This window comes from Oxyura jamaicensis, chromosome 21 (assembly GCF_011077185.1).
Source record: "Oxyura jamaicensis isolate SHBP4307 breed ruddy duck chromosome 21, BPBGC_Ojam_1.0, whole genome shotgun sequence".
Taxonomy (NCBI): Eukaryota; Metazoa; Chordata; class Aves; order Anseriformes; family Anatidae; genus Oxyura; species Oxyura jamaicensis.
Window position 1 is genome coordinate 2,406,842 of NC_048913.1, and position 23,142 is coordinate 2,429,983.

Here is a 23,142-nt window from a genome sequence, read left to right on the forward strand (position 1 = left end):
AAAGTATTCTGAAGCTTCAAAACAAGACGCTATAATGGATACTATTTATTAGTGCTATGGTGATCTAAACTGTGACTTTCTAAAACAAAAGCCTTTCATGAGAAATGCGCTATCCCTGGTGGTAATATAAAAGAGCCTTTCAGGAAGATCCAGGATCAGCATATTTCCACTCGTAAAGAATTAATCTGTACATTTTCCCTCTCTAAAATGCTTTAATTAAGCAGTTTAGAAAAAAAAATCCAGAGCAGAGAAGTGAATTTAAATGGACACATTAAAGGTTTCAGTAACTTTTTAATCAAGCAGGCAGTCAAGCATATCTAAATAATCCTAGACAAGGCACTTAGCCAAACGGGAGTTCACTCACTGTTAGCTCTGCTCAGGGTTGGTCTGAAATGACTTGTCACTGACAGGCCTATGTGTGATAGATGTTTCCCTTCCTTCGACCTTCTGATTAATTTAATCTGCTGCTGCTACCGATTGTCACCTGATATTCCACTGAGCTGGTATCAGAAATACCTTTACCACTGGCAGGGGTAAGAAAAGGTCTTGTACCAAAGACCAACATCAGCCTGGTTTATGCTGAAGAAGTCTGCAAATCCTTCTCGGGATTGCTTACGCTAATTCAGCTCTGTGGTCCTGGCAGTATTAGGAGCCATCATCTAGACAGGCAGCTGATGACTACAATTAACTCGGTGATGTTAAATACAGCATCGTTCACTAGAGCTATGTTGACAGCATTGATGCAAGTGTTTGTGTCTTACTGGTGGTATATCAGGCTGCTCTCACCTGTTGTAGGAACGCACTGAAAAGTGCAGAGTTCTGTCAACAGCACTGGTATTGAGTAATTCTTCAGAACACTGAAGTTTTCTATTCCCTGGCTAAGGAAATCTGCTTGCAGCTGCCCGTGGGTGTGCTATTGTGATGTGTTGTGTTTAGAAGTCTGTTCGGTGACCTCCACAAAGCCACTTCCTCTCTTATGTCCCTGCTTCTTTTCCCATCCTGTTGGTCCTGTGTTTAAGGCGAGTGTCCTTTAACATGGGAAATTCTCCCACAGTGCCTACCATGGTGGGAATCAGTTTAGAGGGGAAGGCTTATATAAAAAATAACTTAAAAAATCCAAACACATCTGAGTTCTTCGAATAGCAGAGCAAATAGAACTTGGTTTTCTGTATGTTATGACAAATTCTTAACGCTTAATGATATGTAAACTGCTGCAGAAGCTTTTCTTATACTTAGGACGTGTGTAAGATCCCTCTTCTCTGCCCAGCTCCTGTTTTCATGAATCCTTCAGGATCTTCATGTCTTTGAGACCTCCAGTTCTCCATCAGATTTCATGGAAATTGGTCAGTGGATTCTGAATTATTAGCTGGGTGCGGGGAATGGGAAGAGGGAAGGTGGGACAGACCGAGTGTGATTAGAAAACCTCTCTGCCCTAGGAAACCAGGCTCAAATGGAACATTGAGCAGGAGACTGGTCACACAGCAGGCTATAAACTCAGCTGGAGGGAGGATCTAAGAATTCTGATTTGTCAGTCCAGCATTTTCACCACTGCTAGATCTGCTGAAGTCTGATTATATCCACACAAGCTTTGTGACATCTCTAAGGCAAAAGCTCCTCTCTGTAAAAACCTAAAGTGCATTTTTTGTTGTGAATTGAATTTGGTGCTTGTTTGGCACTGTTGAACATGAAATTCCTCTCTCATTTGTCCAAAATAGCAGAAAATAACTGCCAAAACAATTATTTGCTGGCTGTGTGCAAGAACTTACGATGGGGAGATGTCCTGGTGGAGCAAGTCAGTGTTCCTATCACTGTCAGCAGCTTGCAGTCCTGTCTCTCCTCTCTCACACAAATGCGCTCACCATGAGCGCTTGTGCTCAGAAGGAAAATGCAGGCTTGGAAGTAAATTGCCTCAATAATTCATGGGCTTTATAGCCCAGAGCAAATTATACCTTGGCTCTGTCATGAAATTCAGGTTGCAAATCCCTTTATAGCCAAGCTCGTTAACAATGTAAGTAAAGTGGTACATCTATAATGACTTTTTATGATCAATACATTATAATCTTTGGAGAGTATTAGGTGGTAAACCTGCAACATCAAGAGTGAAGCATCAATAGGGTCTGAATATAGTAAGAGTTGGAGAAAAGCCATTTCTTTTCCTGCCTTGCATTTGCCTTTGTCTGCCTCACTGCCCCCAAATACCATTTATTCACCGTGCAGTATGTGCTGTACTACCAATTAATAAAATAGATCTTACTGTCCTGAGGGCTGGATGCTGCATTAAGCAGCAAGTTTGAAATACACAAACGGTCAGGAATTCCTGCAGGAGCAGGGATCTTTGTTACATCTTCCAATAGTATCTATGACTTGGTCCTGGGTGTTATATTAATTAAAAGGGGGGGTTGGGGGGGGAGGGCGGAGTGTCAGCCCTTCATTCTGAGGGAGGAGATTGCACTTAAATGGTTTAATCTATGGGAGATTTTTTGTAATTGCTTTTAAAACCTAACTCATGTTAGTTTTACATTAAAAAATCATTTGTCATTCTTCACTGAAGATGAGGTGTGCCCTGGTGAAATGGATTCAACCTTGGTTTTGACTGCCACACACTGAACCTATGACACCACCTTTGTCAGAGTATGTATTACAGAACGGGTTTGCTGGCTTCCAGCTCAAATGGCTGTGTACTAGGAGTAGATGACCTCTGTGTATGCATGTAATCCAGAAAGTACTTTGGTAAAAAGTAATTTTTACTTTGCTAGAATCCTAATACTAAAACAGGCCTTCAGCAGAAATAAACCACTACTGCATTACTGAAGCCCATTATTATCTGGCCCATCAACTGGTAACTCAAAGTGAATAAACATTTGCACCAAATAACTGAAGAATTACTAAATATTTGCTGGCAAATAACAATTCTCTCATTTCTTACAAAACAGAAATTAAAAACTGATTTACCAGAGTAAGATCTGGCTTCTACACTATCTGTGAGTCTTGAATTCAAACTGTTGGTTAGTTTTCAGGGCACATGTTAGTCACATTGATGTTTATGATTTTTGGTTGGCTGGGCCTGACTTCTGGCTCAAGTTTCTCATTTAAGTTTTGGTTTTGAAAGTTAGATTTAGAAAGTTAGAAAAGTGGAAGGTTTTCTTTCCAACTCTTTCTGTAATTTCTGCATAAACCTGTCCGTTTCCACCATTAATTATGGTTTATTATTACTGCTTTTACTACAAGATTTATAGACATAAATGAAAAAGGGGCCCTGATCTAGGCAAACCAAGTATTATGATCTGTCATGGGTTTTGTACTTCAAAGGCTGCATATACCTCATTTCAGTGCTGAGATTTTTGTTTTGTCTGTACCGCTTCAGAAGAGGGTCTTCTGGTATTAGAATTGCTAAGTAACCTGCAGCAAACATGGCCAGCTATAAAGATCTGGCACGTACGCTTTCTGAGAACTGCTACCAGAATGTTTTATGTCCGTGGAACATTAGTACAGCGCAGATGCAGCAGCTACAGCGTGCTATGTGAAAACACTCAGTTACCTTAACGACAACAAAGTTAGACATTTTGGTTCAACAGAAAGGTTTCACTCTGTACACATATATTCCAGTCTCTTCAGTTTTGCAGTTTGCTCTTTTAGCCCCCTGTTAAGCATAGAAATTGTAAAGTTAGTAATTGCTGGAATACTGGAAGGAATAAATGGCTGGTCCAAGATGTAAAGAGTTCTGCAGCATCTTCTCCAGTTCCTTCCCTACCTTTTCAAAGCAGCTGGGAAATACCTAACTGCAAATTCAAACAACAGGAAAAGAAACAGTCTGTGCAGTGTAAGCAAAGCCCAGCCTTTGAGATTCACACAATGGGAAAGTGCAATGCCCAGCACAGCTTTAACTACTGGAAAAGCTGCTTATGAAAATATTCTCCTGATCATCTTCCCTTCATTACCCATTCTCTTTCTAGAATCTGTCAGTACTAAGCAAGTTGCTATGGACATGTCAGGTAGATGCCAATCCCAAGGGAAGAAGCCTTTAAAGCCAGTTTTAAATAAAGGAGAAACTTAGAGCAATCTTACTTAAATTACTGACAGGGGAAACAGACTACGTGATATTAAAAGCTCCCTTTGGGTGCCTTGCAGAAAGGACATAACTTTTTTCCAAATGTACAAATGCCTGAATCTGCACTGTAGTGCTTTGTTCTTACCTGACTCTCCTCTACCTTGCTTTCCCAAGTAGCTCAGATCAAGTAGGAGGGTCAAATGTCCTGCCAGATGCTACCTTAGATGTTTTAACACTAAAGAATGCTACTCCTTTGACAGTTTGTACGCTCACTTATTTTTATAATTTTGCTCATTTCTATCTTGTTGAAACTTAGTCTTTGCTCTTTAGTCTATACAAAATCTTCAGTCTAATTCAGAGGCCTCTGGAGTCTGCTTTCAGCCCCACACTGCATCAGATCGGACTAGGCAAGAAGCTTTGCACAGCTCAGAGGGGCAAGAAACGCTGTCACTTACCCCTGGGCAATGCCTCCCAAATGGATGCCTATCTTGTCAAAAGGCAGTTGTCAGAGAGACACCCACGTCCTGTGAAGAAGGTAAAAGGAAGCTGTTCTGCACTGCACATGAGGTCACCTCATCTCTTTTTAAAGCATGAGGTGGCAATACCATTGTGACCAGCTAGCTAACCAGAAGGCCATAAAAATAAATACACCACGTGTATCTGGAGAGCTGGCCCTCCACGTCTGTTACTACGCCTAAACTGCCTTTTTCCACGAGATGGCACCGGTGAGCCTCAGAGACCCCGTGTGAACGTCGCTTTTTCAGATTAGGTGCTGGAAAGTAACATTTAATTTTCTTATGAAATTTAATTAACTTTATTTGGAGGGAAAAAATAAACATGCTTTCCACGCCTTACTTTAAAATAGCATACAGTGAGATCAAAAAGCCTACTAGATAAGATGTCCTCCATACCTGCTGCAAAATGCTCAAGTTCGAGTGACTTGGGCCACAGGGAGAGTAAAGTATATACTCCGTTACTTTCACTATGATATTCAAGAAACATTCTGTGCTAATAGGAAAGGCTATCTTTCAATCTAGAAACATCCTGGAATGTGACAGATTCCTGCTCCACCACTAATATTCTGGGCATCTAAAAACACCATTTTCAATGGCTTTTCCCCTACTTCCCTTGGCTAAATAGAGAAGTTACAGAAGCTCCGAGGAATTGAGGTTGGAAGAGACCTGGATGTCACCCAGCCAAACCCTCCTGCACACAGCAGGGTCACCTAGAAGGGCTTGCTCTGGACCTAATCTCCTTTTGAATCCTCCAAAGTCAGATTCCATCTTTCTGAGCAACCTGCTCTAGTGCCTGACCACCCTTACAGTAAAAGTAGCTTTTTTGACCATTTGAGTGGAATTTTTTTCTCATTTCGTTTTGCTGCTGCTGCTTCTTGCCCTGTCAGTGGGTGCCTACTGAGAAAACTCCTCCTCTTTCTTCTTTATGCTTTCCCATCAGGTGTTGTATACCATCATTGGCACGATCTCACCTGAGCCTTGAGGCTAAAGAAACCCAGCTTACTTGTCTTCTCATCATATGTCACGTGCTTCAATCCCTTAATTATAAAAATCTAATGACATCATCTTTCCAACTTGCCTAGATCCTATCATTTAGGAATTTCACCTGAATTTAACTGTGACATTAAATTTATTTCTACCGAATGTAGGCCTAGAATCAACAGCTGCATAAAGCAAACCATGGGAAATATCATGTGAGTTGGATACCTAATCATCCTGTTTACCTCCTCATACTGTGCCGGCAGGCTTTATGCTTTGATGCTACCTATGCAATGTTTTTTTATTGCACTACTTAGACCGGCATTGCATCATCTCATACGGTGAGAGTTCAGCACAGGCTTGTGATTACAGCGGTCAGCTCAGTGTGCTGCTGATTTGAGTCCCAGTGGTGAGAAAACTGGCAAGACTAAATCAGAGCAGAGCAGATGCTTCTACAGGACCTGTTTAATCAGAAATGGTGAGCTGCTTGAAAGCACAAAAAATAAATGCAATCTACCTACTGCTTTGCATGGTGCTTTTGGGTAGAAGATGCTATGCAAGTACCCCCTCCTGTGGGAGATGATGTTTTAGAAGTACAGGAAATGCCTGGATTAAAAAAAGAACATGAGGAATAATGCTCTTGCAGCCCAGAAAAGAAAGAGATTTTCCTTTTCTCCAGTTTCTCTCATTGTCTTCAACAACAAAACTGTTATTTCATCAGCACATGCTCTTGTTCCAATAGGTTTTGATCAAAATGATCAGCTATTTGGAAAAAAAAAATGTTTTCTTAAGGGAATTGCAGCTAGCAATACTGTAAAACAATTGCTTAGTGCTATGCTATAATAACTACAAAAAATGTAAGTTTTGTATTGATTCCTACCTCTTTGTTTCCAAACATATCTCATTATTGTAGGTCTGAAATTCATAATCCAAACTCTCTAAGCTTTAATCAGTGTGTGAGATGCTAGGTAACACTATTATAACTAAGTAACAGGAAACCAAATCAGGGTAACTTGGTAACTTACAGGATTAGTTTGGTGATATCTTCATTTATAGTTATAAAATATAAAACAGCAAGTGTTAGTTAGCTGAGAATTCTATTTTCCACAGTCTGTTTTACTTTTTACCTCCCTTGATTGTCTGCTTAGACCTGGTCCTGTAAGATGGCCATTTGGTGCCCATTTTTGTTGTATCTCAGCTTGTGCAGTCATTTATCCACGTGCCTGTGATTAATCCAGATGCCCAAATTAGCTACTTCATAAATCTGAAACAACATTCAGAGAAATGAAACTACAAAGAGGGAGTTTCTACTCAGTCTGGAGATGGGGTGGGGGAAGAAGGAGGCAACTGCTAGGTCCAAAAATGAGTCAGATTGTTTCTGTTATGGATTTACAAAAAAACACATGAATCCCTAATCACAGTTGTGGGGTCTTCCTGGCAGACAATCAAATCCTGCATGTCTGCAGTTCTAGTGATTCATATTTTAAGCTGTTGCTGCATTGTTTTGAATTCAGGGAAGGCTCCAGTATAAAAACTCTGGCACAGGAAGTTCAGCTTCCTCTCCAGATTTCCTCCCTCCACCTCCTTATATGCAGAACAGCAGGGAATATATTTAAGCCTTGCCTGTGCTGTGTGAAAACTCAGCTGACTATAGAACAGTTAGCTTTTACACCCAGTACCTTCAGCTGCAGCATACAAGACAGGCAGCACAACAGACCAAGTGGTTCTTAAGGACAAGACTTAAGCCCAAAAATATTCTTAACAGTTGAGTTGCATTTACTAACTCTCTACAAAGCTGAACCTAGTCCCTAATGCAAGAGTCACCAAAGTGTGTGTCAAAGGTGACTATTTTTGCCATTCAGCCCTACTTCTATAACAAACCAGGCAAAACTCTTACTGATGGCAGTGGGTACTTCGCCATAATATAAATGTGCCACAACTGCAGAGTAAGAACTATGGAAAACCAGGCTTGGGCCAAGTCACCACCTAAGCTAAAGCTAATTTTTAATAGGCTAATCTCAATTACTCCATTTTTATCTAGGCTTTGGTGGCCTTTAAAAACAACTTGCTAGACTCTGGGCTGATGGCTAGTCTAGTTTGAGCCTCAGATTGAAATAGATATGAAAAAAGTACATCAACAAAAATAAAAACAACAACAAAATGTTGTAACTAAGCTCTGGCAGCACCCTAGGTGTGCTAGGAGAACAACAATGCAGAAAGTGTGATACACCATTAAAACCTCTGAGCTAGGGCTGTACAAACTGGCATTAATTCATGGCATTTGTGTACGTGCCAAGGTCCTCGCCAGGACTGCAGAGGTGGCACAGCCATGGCAGTGAAGCACTGTACGGCAGGGCTAAATCCAGGTGTGGCAATACACCAGGGCAGCTTTTGATGCTTTCAGTTCTGAAACCTGCCTGTAGAGCTATCTCTAGGACGTGTGGCTGTGCTACTAGTGCTTCACTACATGGTGAACGTGTTCCCTACAAGAATGCTTTCTGGGTATAACAAAACCAGCGTGCGGCATTTGCAGAGCGGTTATGACTAAGCTCGACCAGGCATAGTTTATTCTATCACCGACCTACCTCAGAACAGAACATGCTATGCTGGGGAGAGGAACAGCAGCAGCACCTGCTTCAGTACCTTTTGCTAGCACAGCCAGAAGAGACAGCAGTACAGCAGCAACACGAGCAGGGGGAGAGAGGCCTGAGCAGCTAATTGCTCGTCATGTGTTGCAGGATGCAGACTCTTCCCACTAGTTACAATAGGAGGAGGAGGAGGACAGGAAGAGCTACAGCTCTCTTACCACCACCCCCTGCTCCAATTGAATCTATCCGTTCCTGAGACCTCCCCTCGATTCTATCACCCTACGTGTGGGCAGAAGTACACGGGGCTGATCTAGCTGCAGCCCAGGTTAATCAAGTGTGGTATTGGAAATAAACTAGTGCAGTCCACACAGACAGAGCAGAACACTGCCCTTGGATCAAATCTGACAGCCTTATGTTACTAACGTGCAGCCTACCACAAGACGCCAGACAAAGCATGAAAGCATGAAACTGGGAGTCACCTCAGCGCCAAATGCAATCGTTTGCTTTGGGAAGTGGCAAGTGTTTAAAACCCCCACCACATCACCCACTTGCTCATGCATATGTATGAGAAAAAGGACTCACTGAGCCTTGGCCATGTTCAGATGCTCACAGCAGCAGATTAATAAATAATAAATAGCAGTACAATCAATAACAAATGCCCGAGGATGATACTCTATCTAGATGTAGACTTGCTGACTAGTGCGTATTAATAAACCACATAATGCTTTTAGCTGAAACTCCAACATTAATTTTGACAGTGGAAGAATATTTTATTAAAAATGCTGAAAATATTCCTGGTTATTTGTATTACAAAGGAGGATTATGAGGATTTAACACAAACACACACACAGTAAAGAACTATGGCAGATGCAAAAACTGCAATTGACTAATCTGATGATAAAACCAAACGAAATGCAAAAAAAAGCAAACTCACATTTTTAAATTGTGACAAGTACATTCACTTCTTAAGCTTCTAATATTATAAGATGTTATGGATAGCAATTGGTTTTCAGGGTGTCTTTTTCATTTTCTCCTTTGACATATTCTTTAAATTATCTTCAGGTATATTATCGTGGTAGTCCGTAATCCGTATGTCCAAAAAATTAAGTAGAAGGTATGAACATGGAAAAATGATCCAAGGGCAGTGTTCTGCTCTGTCTGTGTGGACTGCACTAGTTTATTTCCAGTACTACTTGATCATTTATTTTAAAATACTAAATTCAAAGGAAAGCAAACGATTCTTAAAAACGCTATCCAGTAATCTAAGCTGTTCAAAATACTGCAGTAAATTCACTTATTTGAAATTTTCACCATATATGTTATTTGTGTTTTTAATTACGTGATGAATAGCATATTGCTGTGTCTGTCTCTCATGGTGCTTTTTTTTTCCCTAGTTCTAAACTTTTCAGGAGTCACTGAAGTTAGTGGGGAATTTTACTGACTTGTAGGCTTGGATCCATAACCTCAAAATAGGAAACTTTAACAATTCTCTAGATTGTTCTGCTGCTGTTATATTACCAATGCAAATCCCTACTGGTACCAGTGTGGTAGAAGATACAAAAGATACAATAGTCTTTATGTTTTATTGGATTAGCATAATACACATCAGTAATGTAACAGCATAACTCAGCCTAAACACACACAGGAAATATTATAGCTCTGTTGCTGAGCTTTTTTACGTAAAAAAATTGTTAGCATGTTGTTCACAGTATAATATAAAACCTGGTTTCCAGCTGTTACAGTTCGCAAGTAAAAAATGTCTTCAATCAAGCATCAAAATTCAGCACATAATAATCACCTAAGAATAGACTTTATCCAAAACTAGTTTGTTCAGCTAATTGAAAGCTACAGGCTTATGGAGAAGTAACTAATCACACTGCTTGTTTGTGAGTTCTCTTCCTAGTTTTGTGCATGTTCCTGGAGACCTGTTATCAGTGGGGAAAGCCTGTGGTTTATGTTACTTTGACTATCTAATTTTTGAATGCTTGTCTTAACCCTTTAAAACATTAGTCCAAATCTGCATTCTAAGGTTTTCAAAATATTTTCCATCAAAATTGTTTTCAATAGTTTTGCTTAAGCAAAAATATACATGTAGAGGGGCTTAATTTATTCCATGATGTGTAATTGTCTTTGTATAAGAAACTAGTTTTGCCTGCTGTTTATTTACTCACACGTTAATTCTTCCCAAAGAGAGACTTCCTGCTGGCTCAAGCACATATTTTCACACATGAATCCCACCAGAAAAAGGTTGTAACTTGTCCCATATCCCTTACAATGGATTTCAAATCCTATTTCTACAGCTGACAGACAGAATTCAATAACAGCAGCAACAACAGTTACAATTTCTTCATCTCTTCCAACCTCCAAAATCTCAAAATACATTGAAGGTGTTACTGTTTTAAGTCTGCAATACCATTGCACAATATTATGTCCATTCCTCACTGGTGCACATAAAACAAAGGAAGTAAATAATTCATTTAAAGTCAGACTCCATAGCTAAGCCAAGAATAAAACTGAAAAGATCAGTCTCCAACTCTGGAATTTCAAGCCCACTGCCATAAACCATTGCTTTTCTGCTCTGTAGGGGAAGTACCAACAATATTGTCCTGCTGTTGTAGAAGTTGCTATTGTGAAGTTGCCCACCTCACGGGTAGTAAGGCTGGAAAGCGTGCTCACCTTTCTCCCCATTGCACCATTTGCTGTGGCACTACATGCCAAGAGGTTGTCTGCTTTTGGTTTGTTTTTTATAACCAGCTTCAGCATTCAGGTATGCACAGTGACATTATGGCTCTGTTAAGACAAGGGTAAAACTCCTACATGTCATGTGTTCAAGTAACTTAAAATCTCCCCTGAACTCTTGGAATCGTACTGCTTGGCCTCAGAAAATCAGACTTTACTAATGAGGACACTGCCTCTGTCAGTTCCCCTGACAGAGATGTTTTACTTTGTTTTGTTTCGTTGCTTGGAAACGTGAATTTTATAAGTGCATCTTTTTTGAACAGGTGCTCACAAGAAAGGGTCTTGCAAAATTAGGATCTTTGTCAACTGGTTTGAGATGTGGGATGTTTACTGTACCCGAGTCTCAGAGGTCACAAGAAAGTTCTTTTTACTTTTTAATAAATTAGAGGACTTGCTCTCATGTTCAAAAGATGTGAATTTTTAGAGAGCTGAGAAAGTAGATTTGTTTCAAGTCTTTTTTCTTATCAGCAACTGAACAGCAAGGTAGATAAGAGTCCTGCATGCTAACTTTTTAGCAATTCTTTTTAGCATTTTTAGGAGAAATTGTCATACAGTCTATAAATATCCTCTATGCATCTTCTGTAGCATTCACTGAGATTTTTTCTTCTGAAACAGTAAGATAGGTGTACTTTTTTTGTTCTTCACTGAGTTCTCTCCCACTGCATTAACAGAGTGATTGGGCTGAATTCAGTTGCCAATTTTGCTTGACATGGATGGTGGAAGTCTAGCATTTTTCAGACGATTTTGCTCAGTTCCAGTATACTTTCCGAAATAAATGCTTACTTTTGCAATACAGGAAGTAACCATTATTGAATCTGCTCATTTTATTATCTCTTGCAATTAAATGAATGACTACTGAATTTTCTAAGCAGGCCTCATCCTTTTCCTTTGCCACAAATAGGCTTTGTTTGGCTAAACATAGATTCTCCAAAGAGAGTGATACGAGTCCCTTACTCCAAATATTTTTGCCTTATGAATGCAGTTTTTGTTTTCTGGAATCTGCAGCAGCACTGAAGCTTTACTGCAACTGCAGCAATGAAATAAGTATAACTCTCTGAAAGAGCATCACCCTGTTCAGTAATTCAGTGTTCGGAAGCTACTTCACCGTGCCCACTTTCTGAACTGCTATGTCAAGGATCGAAGAATCTTCTACGGGAATCTGACATGTAGCTAGATAAGCAGATTCTTTTTTGTACTTGAAGGTATTTCCTGCAGACAAACTTCACCGCAGGTCTGATGCATCTGACATCATGGAAAGTTTAGTAGCTAGGCTGAAGTCTCAACGTGGATTCTAAATTCTCAGCTTCTCCAGGGTACCAGTTGTTTTCCTGTTAGTTGCCCAATGAGACAATTACACCCTTGAGGAAAGTCCCTTTAAATGGGAAAATAATAGGCTTTAGGCTTTTACTCAAACTGCTTCATCTGCATTCATGCTACTGAAAAGATCAGTTACTTAAAAGAAGACTGTACACTTGGTGTGTATGCATGTGTATTTACAAATATATATATCCATAGATGTACAGACACGCTCTGTAGAATCCTATCTCTAAGACTATGATAACAATGCCCTTTGTTACTATTATAGCTGCAGGATAGGTGTCCATACAAGAAATACATCCATTTGCTTGCTCGTTAATATCTGTACACTTACTGCTTCAGATCCAGCTCAGCTCCAAACAACCTATGCTGGCTGTATGGTAAGAGGGTTTTGAAGAAGATGCTATTTTATATTCTATATATTTTAAATTCTATATTCTCCCCTGTTCCTGGCAATGTTTGCTGTGATTCAAACCAGTGCAATATCTGTTTCATGCCACTAAGGGATTTCATCATGTTGCAAAACATCCATTTGCCCAGGCAAGGCAGGTTTGCAGCCTCTTTGTCGTGCTCCAGCACCCAAGGATTTTTAAGAAGTTGATTTATGGCTTGATGAGCGTAAAGATATAGGGAAAAAAACAAACAAGTAAACTAGCAATACACACTTGAATATGAAAGAAAAACAGAACGAGATCTTACAATTACCAGGACATGGAAAAGATTTCTGATACAATTCTGGTTGTGGAAAAAATAAAAATAAAATAAAAAAAAAATATTCTTCTGGCTTGCTCCAAATGGGTTTGCACAAATAGAAGAAAAAAAAAGGGAAGAAAAAGTAGTTGGTAAGTGTGCAAACAGGCTTGGACCAACCTTGAGACACCCATATATGCCTCAAGGTTGTAAGATGAGCATATAGGAAAATTCAGAACAGAGCTTACTCCCAGCAGACAAGCTCTGTTAGTTTGTAGAACAAGTATAAATATAGATTGCTAAATTATATATTTGGATCACTCTGTACAATTGTATCAGAGTATAAAATTAGTATTCCTTGTAGTCAGTACCATAGATCCAGGTTCAAGGAGCACTGATGTTTCTTCTCACTTCTTTCCATAAACTGCTAGGTGGTAGTGGCTAAATAATTTCACATGGATATCCATCAGTTTCCTACATCTAAGACAAGAGAAGTGATATATTCTGGCTTTAGGAAATGCTTCAAGATCTGCTAAATATAATAATCCCATTCAGGAACTAGGCAATGATTTTTTATGACTGTTGAAGTCAGAGATGCATAGCGTGGATCTTAATTGGGTCACAGGGCAACAGGAACTGAATACAGTTTTCCTCTAGAAATAAAACTGCCTCAACCAGAATTTATGACAAAACAAAAATACACACAATTCCTTTTTGGACATATGCTTGTCAGTGTGTACTGTCACTGTGTAGCTTATTCTACTTCTGTTAAGAATGGTATTTACTATCACATAATTGATATGCTTATGACGTTCACAATAACACACATGCACGCTGATGCAGTAGAATGAAATCTATAGGACAGTGTGGGCCTTCAGGACTGCTCTGTTTGGCTCACACATTATTTTTTTTTCCAAAGGATTTTAGAGCAATTTGCGAAGTCTCTCAACAATTCTGAATTAAGTATTCTTGAATCCATTTCACAGAAGAACCACAATAATCCACACCATAGTAAGTTCAGTATCATCTTCCAAGACTGTACTAGTTAAGAAACTCAGGTATATGGACTTTCCTGCCTTTTTGTGCTAAATTACATGACGACTTGCAAAGCTAGTTTATGCTACTTTAAAATTGTGTCATTTATATTCTGACTAAAAATGTTCTCTTAATTTCATGTTTTGTTCTCAGAATTCATTTTAAAATAACTTTTTAGTTCCATTGTAATAGGCAAGCTGAAAGAAACTGTGAGACTGCAGAATGTAGCTAAGGAGACTCAGTTACTCCTACTTTTTCCTCTGCCTGGCCTCACTGGGTATTTCTATTCAGTAAGCTTTTATTTATTTCCTTTAATGAATGATGTTGATATTCTGCTACTTGGGTCCAGGAAAGTAGCAGCATGATTTTAACTTAATTGTTAAAGAACTGGCAAAGAACAGCAGGTTGAAAAGTTAGAAATCAGTTTAAGAAATAAATAAATCAGAATTCCTGATCCTCAGAATAGACTTGGGAATGACGCATAGCTGAGCTGAAACACTCTGTCATTTAACTTTGGTGGAAAGATGGGACCAAACACGTGAGAACTTGAAACAAATCAAAATAAGCGAATATTCTATGAATCTCTGCAGTTTTTTGTAGAACGTATGCAATTCTGTCTACTAGAAATCAAGGAATACAAAGGCAGACAAAATACAATGCAATGGAAAAAAGCGTTGGTGTGTTGATACTGGAATATGAGGTACTTTCCTCAGTTATTATTTTGGGTAAATTCATTAGAAACACTTACCTGGGATGTCACAAATGGAGAAACGGGCAAAATAATTATTTTCTATTTCTCAAGTATTTTTATACCATCTTGGGTGATACACGATTTTGGTAAGTGCTGGGTTTTGCCCTTTGGAGAGTGTAATTTACACCTGTTTGGTGACGATTATTTTTTCAAAGTCCAGGAACATCTGAAGTTACCATAAGAATCATGCAGTATATTTACTCAGACAAGAATATGTAAATTTTGATTACAAAAATGCAATAACAATGCTATTTGTATGCAAAAATGAATTGGATTCCAAGGAATTACAAAAATACTGACAAAACATTCAATAAAACATGAATGTAATACATTTCTAAGCAGTATACAAGGCAATTTCACTTGCAAATAAAACTTGTACTCATTAATACTTTGGGGACCAAGTTACATCCTTGCTCTTCTTGTTTAACAAGAACGCCTTCTCTCAGGACTATGTAATATCTGTTCTTCTATCTTTCTGCTTTTGAACAAGATTTCCTACTCCTGCAGTCTAAGACAAGCAACAGTTGTCTTTTTAACTGTTACAATGATCAAGATCCAGTATGGATTCCTCCAAAAACACTGCTCTATACATTACGGCATCACCGAATGAGAAATTTAACTGTTCCTAAACAGTTTCCACAGCTTTCAAAGGACATCCCAGGGCATGGTTACTTGTCGTATGAGCTGCTAGACTCAAAAACTGAACTGCACCTTCCAGCTCTGTATTTCTAATTGCCTTAGTGGTAAAGATACAGCCATGCATTTGACAAAAGGTATAGTTGGGATGCCTGAAGCAGTTCATTAACACAATCTGTCTCATCCACACATTCAATGAAGGTTATTACCTCTGCAGCAGAGATGTCTGAGTAGGATATCCGTGGCCATCTGAGCCCTCAAGTTGCATGATGTAGTGTCCTGCAAATGTAAAACAGAATTTTGCAGGTCTGATGACTACAATACAGATGTGAGAAGACCAGAATGTAAAAAACATTCTAGGATTTTCACTCGCTGGGAGTACTCCATCCTTATTTTCTCATCACAAAACCATCATAGATCAGGGAAGAAAAGTGGCATTTTTTTGGTCGTCAAGATTCTTAAGTCTACTTCACAGGTATTTTAAAGACTCTTAGTAACCTTTGTTTTTATCAGTGACGGCAGACAAACGTGTGCAAGACGGTAAGCAGATGCTGGAGGCTGGAACCAAAAAGCAACTTTTTAGGTATGCAGTCACTGGCTCTCTTTAAGCATATGTCTTATAAATCAGGAATCATTAAAAAAATATAAAATTGTGTGGCATAATTGTTCCCCGTTTGGAAAAGTTTCATGGTATATATACAGTACTTATGGAGATGGCCATTTTAACAACCACCTCTTTTGTTTTCAATGAACAACTTGAAACAATGATATTTCACAGCTTCATCAATGTGCTGTAACATGCAGGTTCTGAGTGACAGAGCAGCCTGCAAAAACAGGTGTTCTAATAGCATACCAAATACTATAGATTTGGGCTAGTTTTGTCTTCATGTTTGAAACAGTTGAAGAAACACATAAACGAGTGAATCTGTCTAAAGATTTATCTAATTTGGCATGCTCTATAAAGGGGTTAATATAAGATGATTGAGAAAAAGGTGCAAGAAATTTTGCAACTGAGAATAATTACGGAGCAACCTGCTTACAGGAGGTTTTCTTCAGATCTAAATCAAGCTTCTTGAGGAAAAAAAAATCTCTCTTCACTTCAGCTGACCTAGTCCTAGCATGTACGGAAGCCCCTGGCATGAGAATTCGCACTGTTTTGTGAAATTAACGTGAGTTACAATTCCCATCTATTTTAGGTGTTTTAATTTGCTTGGGATATACTAGCTACCTCAAACTGTACTCGTTTTAAAAAAATATGCATAATTAACAAAAATAAATATATGTATATTAGGTCTTCAGGTAATTCCAGCTGAAATTTTAGTTACCAACTTTTTTTTTTTTAATCTGAAACGGTAATGTGACACAGAAACAGATAAACTCATACATGGATTAAGTCCACTTACTTCTGGTGACTGTTGCACACTTGCACCATATACAATTTAGGATGGGTTTTGGATGTACATAAGGATAACGTACATATAGTAGCTTCCAGGATGGGACTACATGAAGACACCAGAATGAAACATTCTGTGCATTGTGTTGTGCACAGTAATGTGCGATTCTTCAGGAAGTTTTTAAAATTCAGCACAACTGATTTGTCCAGATCTACAAAGAAAACCCCAACATAACCAAACCAAAAAAGAACCCACACCACCTCAAACAACCATCCATCCTGTCAACAACAAATTTCCAGTCTTCATAATCTCTCTTCATACTAGTAGTATAGCTATATATCAATCAATTTTTTTCACTGGAGATGAGATGTAATTAAAACACCGGATCAGAAACAGGAACTACTGCACAGTTGTGTTTTTACAAAAGAATAGGTGTGGTAAAAGAATTAGTTGTCACTCAGCAGATATAACTCTATTTGTACTGTCCTATTTCCTTAACCAACCTCCACAGATTAAGAGTTGGTGCAGTGCAGACCTCAAGACAGGACATTACCTTTACCTCTTATAAATCAGAGAATGCCTAAAAAATCAGAATGAAAAATAAATTAAAGATTCCTGGACAGGATAAGATCATTATGTATATTTTGCTTTAAAAAAAAAAAAAAGTTTAGGTACTATAATTTTATTATGATATAGACAATGAATACAGTGAATCTTCCAGTCCAATAACAAAATCTCAATGCCAGAGCTCTTAGAGAAATAAAATATTATTTACTATTTGTTATGAACTTCAGGAATCTATTTTTGTTTGTTATACAGGCTTCTTCCAGGTCATTCCCTGTTACCTAAAATTTCTTGGTGTATCTCCAAAAGTGCATGTTAATGTCTGCTATGCATAAAAGCCCCTATCTAACAAAAAACAACAACAACAACAAACAACTCATGGACACACAGAAAAATGCACTTCTAGACATTTGACTATTTGACTTAAATATTGCAGCAGTGTATAAAACTGCTTTTTAGATCTCTAAAATACTTTGCACGTATGTAATAAACTTGTTGCGTTGTTTCTTAAGCAGTTCTATTTATTCTGTATTTTGCTGATAGGAATGCAAGACAAATCTCTACCTCCATTCTTAAGAATATTTACATACATCTCCAACCTGTATACAAGATTTTAAGGGGGCAATTCATGTCTATGATGAACACACATGCCTATTTCTTGGAAGGGATGGAAAAGAAATTATTTCCCAATGGCTGCTAAACAAAATAGATGCAATTTGTGACCACAGTTAATTAATGTTTTATTCTAATTTCAGTAAGTTTCCTATTTTGCTACTTGGAAATCTCAGGGCAAAGAACTAAAGCCTTAGCACAGCACATAGGTTATTTAGAAACAAACATTAGATTATTATAAAACAAAGACTTAACCACACCAGGTTATAGCAGTTGTTTTTAACAGACAACCTGAATAATTGCTAACCCACTTTCCTACAGTTTAATTGACAAACCTATGCTTTCTCTTACTAATTACAGGTAACCACACCTACCTTTCTCAGAAAGCATGATGCAGTTTGTTTTTTTTTTAAATCTGCTAGGCTAGAAGTTTGCAGAGAAAAAAAAATTGGTCTCTAGTCTTTTTTCATTAAATTCCATTTTATTAGAACATAATATTTCCAGATAGGCTTTTCTCTTCAATTTTTTTTTATTCCTTTTTTAACTTTTTATTCTAGCTATTTTTTTCTTCTCGTGTGAACAAATAGGGGAAAAACAGATTTATACATGTTGATAGGAGAAAAAAATGATGCAATACATGTACTTACTTTCCATCAATAAGTAATGAAGTTTTAGCATATGAGCGCTGGAGTGAAATAATCCCGTATTGGTAACATCTGTCCTGCCTGGGTTACTTGAGGTCCAGTCTGTAAAACATAAATCGACTTTTTTCCCCACATTCTGTTATTTTTTGACTTGCTCTTTCCTACAATGCCTTCCAGAGGAGAGATGGATGCTGATCCCATAAGTAGAATTTGAAAATAAGCCCCTGTAAACTTTGGCCCTGCAAGTTCCCTTGAAAGTGATACCACAAAATGTAATTATGAAGGTGGAAGCCTACAGAGTTGCTGTAATTTTTAAGTGCCTGACAGAAATATGGCGATACAAAGGGGATTTAGTACTTGCTAGCAGCTTTTTAAGGCCTCAACCCCCCACCTCCGCCATTATTTGTAAAGGCCAACAATTCTCATGTTTAATATCCTCACGCTTCAGTGAAAAAAGGTTTATCTGCTTTCCCTCCAACCCCTGCTCTCCCTCCCCGCTCTTTTTAACCGCTTAGCGCCACTTTCGGGGCTGTTTTTTTGCTGTTTACGCCGGGCTTTCCACCGCCGACCTGGCGTCGGGCCTGGGCGCCCCGTGAGGGCGGGAAGCGAAACCCGGGCGGCCCGCGCCCTTTGTCCGCGCTGTGAGGAGGCAGCGCCCGAGGACGGGGCGGAGGAAAGCGGCTCCTCCAGCGCCCTTCTCAGCAGCAAAACCCCTTTTTTTCAGCCTCCGCACGTTAGCTGAGGGGCTAAGGGAGCAGGGCGCTGCCTAAGGGGAACGAAGGAGGCCTTGGGCGCCGCCGGGCTGGGGTTGGGTAGCGGGGCGGCGCCGTGCCGGGGGCTGGCTGTGAGGAGGAGCCGAGCCGAGCCGGGGTTTCCCGGCCGGGCAGCACGGGCGGGGCGGCTGGGGGGGAGGTTAACCGCGCCCAGGCTGCTTGCTTCCCGATGGCTGCGGGGAGCTAAGCGGGGACCGAGCGTGCGAGGAGGAGCCGAGAGCCAGCGACACCCCTTTGCCCCCCCCCCCCCCTCCCGCTGCTCTCCGCTTCCGACTCTACGGCCCGAGCTGCTCGCTGCCTCGGCGGGATCGGCCAGACCCAGCGGGGACGGCTGCCTTCCTCCTCACCATCCTCCTACTCCTCCCTTCCCCTCCCCAGGCCGGCGGGGACGCGGGCAGGAGCCGCAGGCGGCCGAAGCGGCCCCGTTAATGAGCAGGTAACCGGCCGGGGGTCGGGTTGGGGCGGGTCGGAGCCCAATAAAGCCTTGCCTGGCTTTCTTCAGCCCCCTACGCCCCCACACAGGGCTCCCCGAGCCCTTCGTCCCCGCCGCAGCCCCACCCTGAGGCCCTCTTCCCGCCGCCCCCCCCCCCCCCCCCCTTCCCTCAGCTCTCCCCCTCCATCCCCGGTTCCTTCTTCCTCTGCGTGGCTGCGCCCTTCCACCCCGCTCCCCTCCCCCGTTCTTCCCCATCGCTGCCGCACTTCTCTTTTCCCTCCTTCCTCCCCTTCCTCAGCTTCTCTCAGCCTGCCCTGGTGCCCCCATTTTTCGCCCTCGCCCCCCGCCCCCCCTAAAAAAAAATAAAAAAAAATCATCCCCCTCCTCGCCTCAGCGGGCGGGAAGGGCGGCTCATGGCGGGGCCGCCTCAGCATGGCGGGGGCGCCGAGCTCCCCTTCCCCACCTCGCCCCTGCTCCTGCCTCCCCTAAAAAAGAAGTGTGGTTGTGGCTGGAGGAGGAGGAGAGAAAAAGGTGGGGGTGGGACCCTTTCTCTCTTGGAGGCTTTAAGGCGAAAAGGGAGGGGACGCTGGGTTTTGCGGGGATCCATTTTTAATTGTAATTACGCCGCGGTGGTCTGCGTTAAGGGGGGGGGGGGGGGGCAGGGGACTGTTTTGTTAAAATACGAAAGGTGAGTTTCCAGAGAAATCAAGCCGGCAGAAGGAATGCTTGGAGAAAACACTCGAGAGAAAGCTATGGTGGGGCTGCTGTAATGGTGGAAAGCTGACTGAGAGGAGAGAGGGGCGAGACCGACAGGGTAAGGCTGCCTCCAGCACCCCCTGCCCGGCAGGGAGCCCGGGGGTGTTTTCTTCTCCTTAAGATCACAGATGAGGATGCATTTTGCTTCACATTTATCATTCCCCCATCTATTACGGTGCTGCATATTTTTGTGCACCCATAGCAGCGGTAATGGAGGGTGTACAATAGGAAAAAGGAGTTTCCTCCTTGGAAATGTTTAAAATATTTTTTTGGTTCCTGGTTGACTATCAGAAAGGCTTTAGTATTAATTTAAATGTATATATATATATATATATATTTCACCCATGGATCTGATACCTAAGGGGTAGGATTTTTAATTCCTGCACCTTTGTATGATATGAAAAGATGGAAAATCTTGCATATAAAAGATACATTTTATTAAAAAAAAAATAAAAATCTATTCCAGAAGAAAATCAGAAGGATATGGACATTATTCTAAGATGTCAATTTATCATTCCTGAAGCTGAGGTGCAATTTTAACAAATGTGATACTTCATTATTCCCTAACAAAGTCATAGGTGGGACTCATTTGAAATTAGGCATCCTTTCTAGGATGCCGAGTGCCACGTTATTATGTATTGTCCCCACAGCAGAAAATAGGAGGAAAGGACTGTGAATGCAAGGTTTTAGTGGTTATTGAAACAGCTTTTGAGAATTGTTGGCTCAAGTTGGAGGGGGTGACTGGAAATCAGAAAATCAAACATTTTGCTACTGTAAAATATCTGCCAATAATCGTGAGAGTTATCCCATGTTTTAAGCTGATCTGCTCAACACAAGGATGCAAATCGAGACAAAATGCTGCCGGCGTGTGTGAAATGCATGCAAGAAAACGGGGAGATTATGTTAAGCTCTAAATTTATTCTACATGTAAAGTATTAGATTTTTTTTTCCCCTTGTGTGCTTTAGGAGGGGAGAAAGAGAAGGGCTGATTGATAATCGTGTAGTTGTTTTGGTGGCTGCAGATTAGCCAGGGTGTGTGTTTGATTTTCTTTTTGCTGTGAATGAATGGATCTCTCTGTGCCTGGGCCCAATAGCTGCAACAAGATGGCGTTTGCAGCAAGGCAGCTCTCATTTTTCAACTCCTCCTCACCACAGCTTTGCCAAACTAGATCTTATTTCGTAATTGTATTTAGATTTACTTTCTCGTTCAGTTTGCTTGCTTCTTTTTTTTGGGTGGGGGTAGGAGGAGCATTGGGGAGATTATTGAGAGAGATCGGTGGGTTTTTCTTCATTTTTGTGAGCTTCTCCAGATAGGAACTGGTGGGAGGAGTAACTACTTGTATTGAAATGTTCACATCGGCTGTCACTGGATAAAGGGGTGACACGATTTTTTTTATACCTCGCAGTGCCTGCTTAGTACCATCAAAATGCTCTTTATTTTTCTGAAGCCTGCTGCTGGAAAATGGCATTTTAAACCTGGAAAACAGGTATTGGGAGGCTCTGCGAGGGCCGAGCATGGCTGCAGGCTCTCTGCTAGTCAGGTAGCAGGCCCTGTGTAGGCAGGTGCCTTCCTGGGGCACAGAGGAGTCGTCTGGCCACTGCCCAGTGCTCACCACGGCTGGCGGCTCTGTAAGCTGCTTCTGACCCGAAATTATTGTCATGCTCCAGGTAATTGTTCTTCTTACAGGGAAGAGCAAGGAAGGGTTTGGAGATATTAAAAAGGTTCTGCCTCTGCAAGGTGTTGTATTTTAAAGTAACAATGGAAAAATCTGAAACAATTTATATATATTTTTAATATATATTTTTAATGGACTTTCCCTTGGTAACTTTTATGATAATTCACTATAGTGCCAAGCTTCTTTGGTAGCCTAAATAAAATAGCTTGGTCAGTATTTGGTATACTGGACTCAAGCTTAAAATAATATAGTACCCAGTAGTAACAATAAGAAATTGTTATGTCTCCTGTATTCAAATGACCTCAAAACTCTTGGTAATATCAAGCTTTTTAGTAGTGTTTATGTATGGCTTTATGTATAATCAGGTGTTGGTTACTTTACTGTAATAACCTAGCTGTAGTTCGTAAAGAAGGAAGAAGACCCAATTTGCAGTTGAAACTTGTGTTGTTTTTTTTTTAAAAAAAAATCATTGAGGGGGGTGGGGGGAAGCAGAGATTAGCCAAATGTAGTTTGTTCCTGTACAGATCCTGTCAAGGATACAGATTTGATCCTGTCAAGATCAAATTATTAAACAAGAATATTTGTCCAATAAATGGTTAGTTCAATCTATTAGCACTTTTAATGTTCTATTAAACTTGAAACTAACTGTAAATTAAAGAAAATTTTTGGTACTAGATATTTGGCCTTTCAGTATAGGATCAGAAAGGAGTAGGATGAAGTGGGATCCTGTAGTGAGTAAGAGAAATTGCATTTATCCTTGTTTAATCCTTGTAGCTGTTAGATCATTTAAATCTTTGACAACATGTACAATTGGAATTCCACAATAAATCCTAGCAAGAACAGTTTTTGGATTTCCCTACCTCATGGAAATCTGAAAATGTTGTGTTCAGACATAGTGAGAATTTCTCCACGTGTGTAAGTAATCAATAACATTAGGAAGTATGTAGAACTTTGTGTAGCATTGTTCGTAATATCATTCAAGAATGAATACTC

The 23,142-nt window shown here is 40.3% G+C and overlaps 1 protein-coding gene and 1 long non-coding RNA gene across 8 annotated transcripts in view; one reads left to right on the forward strand and one right to left on the reverse strand.

Moving 5' to 3' along the window:
- The window catches only part of LOC118177295, a 34,923-nt gene extending 15,579 nt beyond the window's left edge, over window positions 1–19,344 (reverse strand). For 2 of the 3 annotated variants that reach the window (XR_004755736.1, XR_004755735.1), the window contains exons 1-2: window positions 18,515–18,946; window positions 15,507–15,576 (exon numbers count right to left, since the gene is read on the reverse strand). This is a non-coding gene — a long non-coding RNA (uncharacterized LOC118177295). The other variant, XR_004755737.1, reaches the window with a different exon arrangement.
- A 52-nt stretch (window positions 19,345–19,396) lies between these two features.
- Window positions 19,397–23,142, forward strand: part of GNB1 (G protein subunit beta 1) — a 45,773-nt gene continuing 42,027 nt past the window's right edge. For 2 of the 5 annotated variants that reach the window (XM_035344902.1, XM_035344904.1), the window contains exon 1: window positions 19,398–19,720. The gene's annotated coding sequence lies outside the window, so the exon portion shown is untranslated. Of the gene's footprint in view, window positions 19,721–20,321; window positions 20,532–23,142 lie in introns of those variants that run through there. The other 3 variants (XM_035344906.1, XM_035344905.1, XM_035344903.1) reach the window with 3 other exon arrangements.